Source organism: Theobroma cacao, chromosome 5 (genome assembly GCF_053813885.1).
Source record: "Theobroma cacao isolate CCN51 chromosome 5, ASM5381388v1, whole genome shotgun sequence".
In the NCBI taxonomy this organism is placed as follows: domain Eukaryota; kingdom Viridiplantae; phylum Streptophyta; class Magnoliopsida; order Malvales; family Malvaceae; genus Theobroma; species Theobroma cacao.
The window spans coordinates 39,986,392-39,994,697 of NC_142643.1; the positions used below are offsets into that span (position 1 = coordinate 39,986,392).

The 8,306-nt window shown below is 35.8% G+C and overlaps 1 pseudogene; it reads left to right on the forward strand.

Moving 5' to 3' along the window:
* The first annotated feature begins 2,776 nt into the window (after positions 1-2,776).
* Positions 2,777-3,643, forward strand: LOC108662009 (feruloyl CoA ortho-hydroxylase F6H1-3 pseudogene; annotated as a pseudogene).
* The last annotated feature ends 4,663 nt before the right edge of the window (positions 3,644-8,306 follow it).

Below are 8,306 nucleotides of genomic sequence, written 5' to 3' on the forward strand. Positions count from 1 at the left end.
ATTTTTAGATTATCCTATTGGGCTTTAATTTTTAATTTCACTAGATTTCCTTAATTATTATTTTTTATTTTATCTCCTATTTAACCTAAAATGGAATGCAAATGGGTGGTGAGATGAAATGCATGGCGTGAGATAAAAATGCCGGACAAATAACCTTTTATCGAGGATATTTTCCGAATCCGCCCATCATGCTGGTGGGACTCGGGATATTCTCTCACCTAAGGAATTATCCGAGAAACTCGCCTTCGCAAATTCGACGAATAATTCCCGTCATCGGGGTCATCGTACGTTTTCTTTTTAAAATAATATTTTGTGCATAATGAACCTAATTCGAGCAAAAGCCTTTTATTAAAGATGGTTCTCGAGCCCTCCCATCACACTGGTGGGACCCGAGGACATCTTTTCACCTAAGGAAATTTTCGAGAAATACCCACCTTCGCAGGATCCCCGAAAGATCCCATTATCGGGGCTTAAGCTCGAAAACCAAAAATATTGATATGCAATGATATGTATGATGCAATATGTATATGTTATGCTAATACAATTTTATTATTATTTTATTTTTTATCATTTATTATTTTTATTTTTATTATATATTTTATTTTCCTATTTCCTATCCTTATTTCTTATTATTATTATTATTTTTTTTATACTTTACATTTTTTGTCCTAAGTTCTTTGTTTTTCATTTATAGTTAGACAAATTGTTTATAATTCTATGTTATTTTAATGAATAAAAATTATATATTTTTTTATCGTGCTATTTTATATATATTTTTATATTTTTATTATTATTATATTTTTCATAAGCGATTTTTATTCAAACCTAATGCTTAAGGTCTTTATTTATTATTTTCGCATTTCTTTATGCCATTTAATATTCGATGCTTACTTTTAAATTAGTTATTATTTTTTATTATTATTAATTTATTTATTTACTTATTTAATGTCATATATATTGTATTTTCACGAATTAATTATTATATATATTTGGATTGTTATCATTTTATCATTATTTTATTACTTATTATTTATTTTTTATCAATTAATTTCATCAAGTAATAATTTTTGTTGTATAATCAAGCTCTTTATTTATTAAGGATTTCGGAATCTTAAAAACGAGACCCTCCCATCGTACTGGTGGGGCCTTGATTCGGATTCCGAGCCTAGGGAACATAAGCTCGGGATTGCGACTTCTCGCATCCCGATCGATTATCCCATCATCGGCATCAAATTGAGCAGTTATCTTATCTATATTAAATAGTTCTTTATCTCCTTCTATTTTGTTCTTTCTCCGTTTATATAGAACTACCTTTTTACCTAATTTGATTTTTCCACATTTTTGTTTCATCATATTTTAATTCTAGTTCTCCCTAATTTATTTTCACTCTTATTATCTCTATATAAATTTTCATGACTATGAATCTCATAAATATGTTCCACATTTCATCTTTTCCCATATTTATATATATATATTTTAAAACAAACAATCCGCTAAATATTATATGTTTTTTAGCTAAATTAATACTCTAACGAAACCAATTAGCTTCCTTTTTTTTTTATTTTATATATACATATATATATTTTAAGTCAAACTTAGCACCACAAAATCAAGCCAATATATCTATAATGAAAATGAAAAATTTACCTTGTTATGAATAGCCACACCCTCCAACACCGAAACAGTGTCGTTTTGTAATCAAAAGGGGTCTTGGGGTGAGTCAAAACGGTGCCATTTTAAATCTTTGGACCCTCCCTCTTTCTTCACGCACCATTCTTCTCCCTTTCTCCTTCTCTATTTTTCACTGTCGCCGGTACTGCGTCACTTGCAGATCTGGTGCCGCGCCAGCCGTCGCTCCTCCCTCTCTGGTGCCGCGCCAGCCGCCGCTCCACTCTCTCTTCCTCCGTTCGGTGCTCCTCCCCCTCGCGCCAGATCTTCGCTGCTGCTGCTCCCTTTCTCTCTGGTGCCGCGCTAGCCGCCGCTCCTCTCTCTCTTCCTCCGTTCGATGCTCCTTCTTCTTGCGCCGGCAGCAGAACACCTCTCCATCTCTTCTCTATTTTTCTGCCCAGCTCTCCTTCCTCTTCTATTTTTCTGCCCAGCTCTCCTTCCTCTTCTATTTTTCTGCTCCTTGGTTGCTCTCCATTCTTTTGAAAGCTGCCCCTGCTGCAGGTTCTCCCCCTCCCATTTATACCCGATTTCTGGGCTTTGGAGGGGGCGCTCCACTACTGCCTTGTCCCTGGGCACCCAGGGGCAAGTTCCACTAACCTGCCAGACGCGAATTTTTCGCGTCTGGCAGGTGAGAGAGGTGCCTGGCAGGGTGCGTCCGCACCCTGCCAGTCGTACCTCTCTCCCTTTCTTTCCATCATTTTTTTGTTCATTGTATTTTTAATCTAGTGTCTACAAGGTGTTAAGGAGAAAAGTTATAGAAAGGACTTGAAAGAGTCTAGGGATTATTTTACAACTCCTAGTGTCACATATGGGGCACATGTTGCTTTAGGTGATAGGAGCCGTCAAAGAAATCCTTTGGCTCTTGAAAGTTGAATGTCCTCTTTATTACTCTCCACTATATTGGGTTGGTGAGGCAAACATTTCCCTTGATATTACTATAACATACAAGACACCAAAGTCATTGGTGGCATGCCCAGACAACTGTTATATAAATAGTAGTGCATCGAAGAAGGCTGCACCACTGCCTTTGCTTGTTAGTTGTAACACTCTTCCAAAGCTCTATCCACTTCCAAAAACAACAACTTTCTAACTCAAATTACTCAAACTAATGGCCCCTTCACTTGCAGAACCATTCAGTGATTCTTCAGTTCTTACTGGTTTCGTTATTAACCAAGGTAACGGAGTGAAGGGCTTGTCCGAATTGGGACTTGGAGCCCTCCCTAAGCGATATATCCAACCTTTGGAAGAAAGGATGTGCATGACCAACATCATTTCCTAAGAATCCATTCCCATATTGATATGTCAAATTGAGAAGGCCCCCAAGTGGCCAAATTGATTTGTGATGCTACCTCGAAATGAGGCTTCTTCCAGATTATTAACCATGATGTGCCTCTTGAAGTGCTAGAGAATGTTAAAGACGTAACTTACAAGTTCTTTGGGCTACCAGTTGTGGAGAAAAAATAAGTATTCCAAGGAACACTCGTCTTCAAATAATGTCCGATTTGGCACAAGTTTTAGCCCTCAAGCAGAAAAAACTCTCGAGTAGAAAGATTACCTTAGCTTGTTTTATGTCTCTGATGAAGAGGCGTCTGCATTGTGGCCTCCTGTTTGCAGGTATAATGAAGAGTCTAATCACTTATTAGATTTTCTTGCATATATTATATATACATAATTACAACATCCTGATGACATGCACAATTGTTAACAAATATACTAATGGATCTTTTTGCTTTTTTTCAGGGAACAAGTACTAGATTACATGAACAAGTCTAAAGTTGTCATTAAACAGTTATTACAGGTGCTAATGAAGGGTCTTAGCGTGAATGAGATTGATCAAACAAAAGAATCATTATTGATGGGTTCAATGAGGACTAACCTTAACTACTATCCTATCTGTCCTAATCCAGAACTCACAGTTAGAGTAGGACGTCACTCCGATGTCTCAACTCTTACAATTCTTCTTCAAGATTGTTGAAGTATTGGCTTTTGTTTCTGGAAGGTAAGAACTTCACTAGCTTGGTAAGGGAGGTTCGCGGGAAGTTCAAATCTGTGAAGAAGAAAAAGAGCACGTGACTTACATGTGTCTCAGTTAAATGTTATGTCGTTTAGTTTATTACTAGTGTTGTTTCATAATTTCAGTTGTTTCTTTAATTTAGCAAAATTATGTCGTATCACTTGGATATTGTTCCTCTGTTTCAGTGAGCTGTCAAAAAGGAATATTTTGCAGTCTCCAATGCAAAATATTCCTCGGTTGTTTTGGTATAGCCAAGTGTTTTTTCTTTGTTAGCTGTCATTTTTTCTCTCTCCTCTGTATATATACAAAAAGCATATGATTTAATGAAGTGTAAGAGCTTGGTGCTATTTCGTGTCCAACAATATTCTCTCACCTCTTTCTTTCAATTTTCTCCTTCTTCTTTCTCTGTATTTGTTCATTCATCTTTTCCAGAAAATTCTTATTGTTCGACATGGTATCAGAGCACTATATTAGATCTTAAGGGACTGTTTGTTCATTTTTTTTTAACCTTGTACCTTTTCAACTAATCATCCTTTAGTATTCTCTTCATTCTCTATGGCTATTTCAAGATTCAACACTTTAGTTCCACCAATCTTTATAGGGGAGAACTATGCCTTCTAGTCCGTGAAGATGAAGTCATATCTCAAAGCTTTTTGCCTTTGGAACATTGTGAAGACAGAAGAAGATCCGGTTTAGAGACATGCCAATCCAACATTAGCTCAGATACGTCAGTTTCATGAGGACAAAGCAAAAAGGTACAAAGCTCTGTCCTGCTTACAATTTGCTATAGTTGATGATATTTTCTTTAGGATTATGCATCTAGATAGTCCTAAGGAGGTGCGGGATTACTTGAGGGATGAATTTTTTGGCAATGATAGGACTAGGCATATTTAGATTTTGAACTTGTCTAGGAAGTTTGAAATGTTGAGAATGAAAGATGATGAAAATATCAGGGAGTTTTCTGATAAAATGATGAGTTTGGTGAATCAACTGAGGCTGTTAGGGAAGACTGTGACTAAAGAACTGTTGGTTCACAAGATGTTGGTGAGCCTACCCGAGAAGTATGAATCCAAAATTTCTTCTTTGGAAGATTCAAGGGATATGTCATAGGTTACTTTGAAGGAGCTTGTAAACTTTCTAGAAGGCTTAGAGCAAAAAAGAGCTTATAGGTAGAAGACTTCAATGGATAGTGCTTTAGTAGCTAAAACTAAGCCCTTAAAATTAGGCAGCAACTCAAAAAAAAAAATGATTTTGAGAGAAAAAAGAAAGGAAAGAAAGTTGAGGATGATAAGTCTGGTAAACAAAAAACCAAATATTCTCCTTGTTCTCACTGTAAGAAGACAACTCACTCAGCTAAATTTTACTGGTACAGACCTAATGTGAAATGGAATTCTTGTAACCAGCTAGGACATGTTGAGAGAGTATGTAAGAACAAAGGCACTAAGGTTGAAGGTAAAGCTACAATTGCAGAGGAACAAGTTGAGGCATGTGATGAAGTGTTGTTCATGGTCAAAAGGTCTAGTGAATCAGTTAAGGAGAATCTGTGGTTGATTGATAGTGCCTGCTCTAATCACTTAACTGGTGATGAGAGCCAATTTGCTACTCTGGATAAGAGCTATAGGTCAAGGGTTGAGATTGGTGATGGATCTTTTCTGAGGATTCTAGGCAAGGGAACTATTACTGTTGAAACTTAGCATAATACTGAGTATATTGCAGATGTTTACTTTGTACTAGATGCCAACCAAAGCTTGTTGAGTGTTGGTCAGTTGACTGAGGGTAATTATACTATTTTGTTTAAAGATAGGTATTGTATTAACTTTGATCTTAAAGGTGAGGAGGTGCTCTCTATGGAGATGAGAAACAAATGCTATCCAATAGATTGGAAGCATTCTGATCAAGCATCCTCAAGCATAGTCAATGACTCTTAGCTATGGCACAAGAGGCTCGAGCATGTCAATTACAATTCACTTCAAATCATGGCTGCTAGAGAACTAGTCATAGGTCTACTGAGGATGGCTAAACTAGAAGCAATGTGCAGAACCTGTCAATATGGGAAGCAATGCAGGCTTCCTTTTCTTAAGCAGGAAAGCTTGAAAACTATTGAAAAGTTACAGCCTGTTCATACAGATTTAAAAGGACCTATGAAGACTCCTTCTCTTGGTGGCTGTAAATATTATCTGTTCTTCATTGATGATCTGACTCGATATTGTTGGACTTATTTCCTTAAGTATAAGTCAGAAGCCTTAAGTAATTTTGTGAAATTCAGAAATTTGGTAGAGAACCAGGCAACTTTAACTATCAAAGTACTAAGAAGTGACAATGGAAAAGAGTTTACTATTGCTGAATTTGAGAATTTTTTGTCACAACTTGGTATTTCTCATCAGTTAACGGTACCATACACTCCACAGCAAAACGGAGTCTCTGAAAGGAAGAATAAAACTCTTATTGAAATGGAAAAAAGCCTTTTGTTCCAAAAGAATCTCCCTAAAACTTTTTGGGTAGAGGCAATTAACATTGCCAACTATATTTTGAATATATCTTAGACAAGAGTTTTAATGCAGACAACTCCCTATGAGAGTTGGTTTGAAAAAAAACCATTTGTACATCATTTAAGGATCTTTGAATTTGTCTGTTATGCAAAGATACCTGATGAGAAGAGATCAAAACTTGATAAAAAGAGTGCTACTACTATTCTAATTGGTTATAGTGACCTTATCAAAGGTTACAAACTGTATAATGTTGAAACCAAAAGAATTTTCTTCAGTAGGGATACAAAGTTTGATGAACAAGCAATTTTATGGTAATTGAGTATGCACGGAATGTGAACTTCCTTTCAATTCTAAAATATGCCTACTTTTATGCTCAAAACTACTCCAAAATACTTCTATCACTGCTTTGATTGCTCGAAAGTCGACCTGGCTATGAATGCTCTGGTAAGGATGCTTTGGAGGGAGATGGATGATTTGTCAAGGAGTATTGACGAGTTATTGAGGAGTTACAAAGTTAAAAACTAGGGTAAAAAACACTCACATTCTTAAGTTTCGATCAAAATTATAAGGGGGTTCAGTAGTTTTCAAAATAGACACTTCACCCTAAAAAAATATTTTTCACTGGACATGTAGTTCCAATTGTTAATCAACTATTAGGGTTTTATCAATTTGATGATGTGGCAATATTAAAAAGATAATTTCACCCATGATTAGTTTTAAAAATTACTATTACATTATTTTATTAATTTTTTACTAATTAAAAAAAAAAAGATAGGGAGCCCGATCGGTGCTCCCCATCGAGCTCCCTAAGGGGAGCTCTAGCAAGGGAGCACTAAATCTAGTGCTCCCTTTAGGGAGCCCGATTTGGGGCTCCTTTGAGAGCACCAATCTGGTATCGGTGAGCACCTTTCTTGGAGAGCTAAGGATCGATGCTCCATTTTTTTTATTTAAAAATATAATAATAATAATAATTTTTTAAATTAATAAAGAAAAAAAAGTATTTTAGTCTTTTCATAACTTTTGTTAACGGTGTTTGTATCAGGAGCAGAGTGTCTATTTTGAAAACTAATGGATTTGTTTGGAATTTCAATTAAAACTTAGTGGGTAAGGGTATTTTACCTTAAAAACTAACTTGATCCAAACATATGGGTCACATTGAAGTGCGAACCCAAACATATGGATCTGTTTCATTAAGGGCGCACACATACCACCCTTTTTTATTTTGTTGCTCTTTGCTTATTCACAATTGAATCCCAAACTTAATTCTATTCAATCTTTGCTTTGAATTTATTGTAATTACTCAAGGCCAAAATAATATCTTTGTAAAGTTGATTATGAGTACAACAAAGTCTTCATCTACCAACTCTCTATCTATACTATATGTAGTCATTTCAACGTGAAAATATCAGTCATCAAAGTCAATTTCGGATTGAAAATAATGCTCCTTCACCAAATTCATAGGTTTTGGCGACTAAAAGATAGGATTTAAAAAAGTCAATTAGAGTTTTAAGGAAATATAGACGGTCTGAGAAAAATCAAAGCTTTAGATAAAATTACAATGGAGATTGAGGTGGGGCTTGTGAACTTGTTACAGCTTTCAAAAAGATTGGAAGTGTTGTTGCCATGGTTGTTAGTTTTAACTCAAGAAAAGAGAAAACACCTAAGCAAGGAAATGAAAGGGAAAGTCTTCATGCAAATTGCAAAACTAAAAGAGAGACGGAAGTACGAGGAACGTGCTTTAATCTATGGGTGGGCTAAAAGGAAATCCAAACCTTGTGCTGATTGTGATCGGCTTGCTTTATCTTTGATTAAAAAAGAAGAGAAGGTGCAAGTTAGAGCTACAAGAGTTGGTTAAAATGTTCCAACATGAGGCAGAAGCTCACGCCCAGGTTCGTAAAAGTACTCATCGAAATAACTTGACTCCAACTGCTGGAGATGAATTCCTTAATGATGCAGATTATGTTCCCATCCAATAAGACAATATGACCGCTCAAGCTATATAATTGTTAGCATCTGAATTGCAGTCGAAGGAGATAAATTTTGTAGCACGGATGTATGATTAAATCCACCAAGTAATTATTTTCAAAAAGAAAATCTCTCTCTATCTACCTTACATCTGATCATGCGTGCTTCCA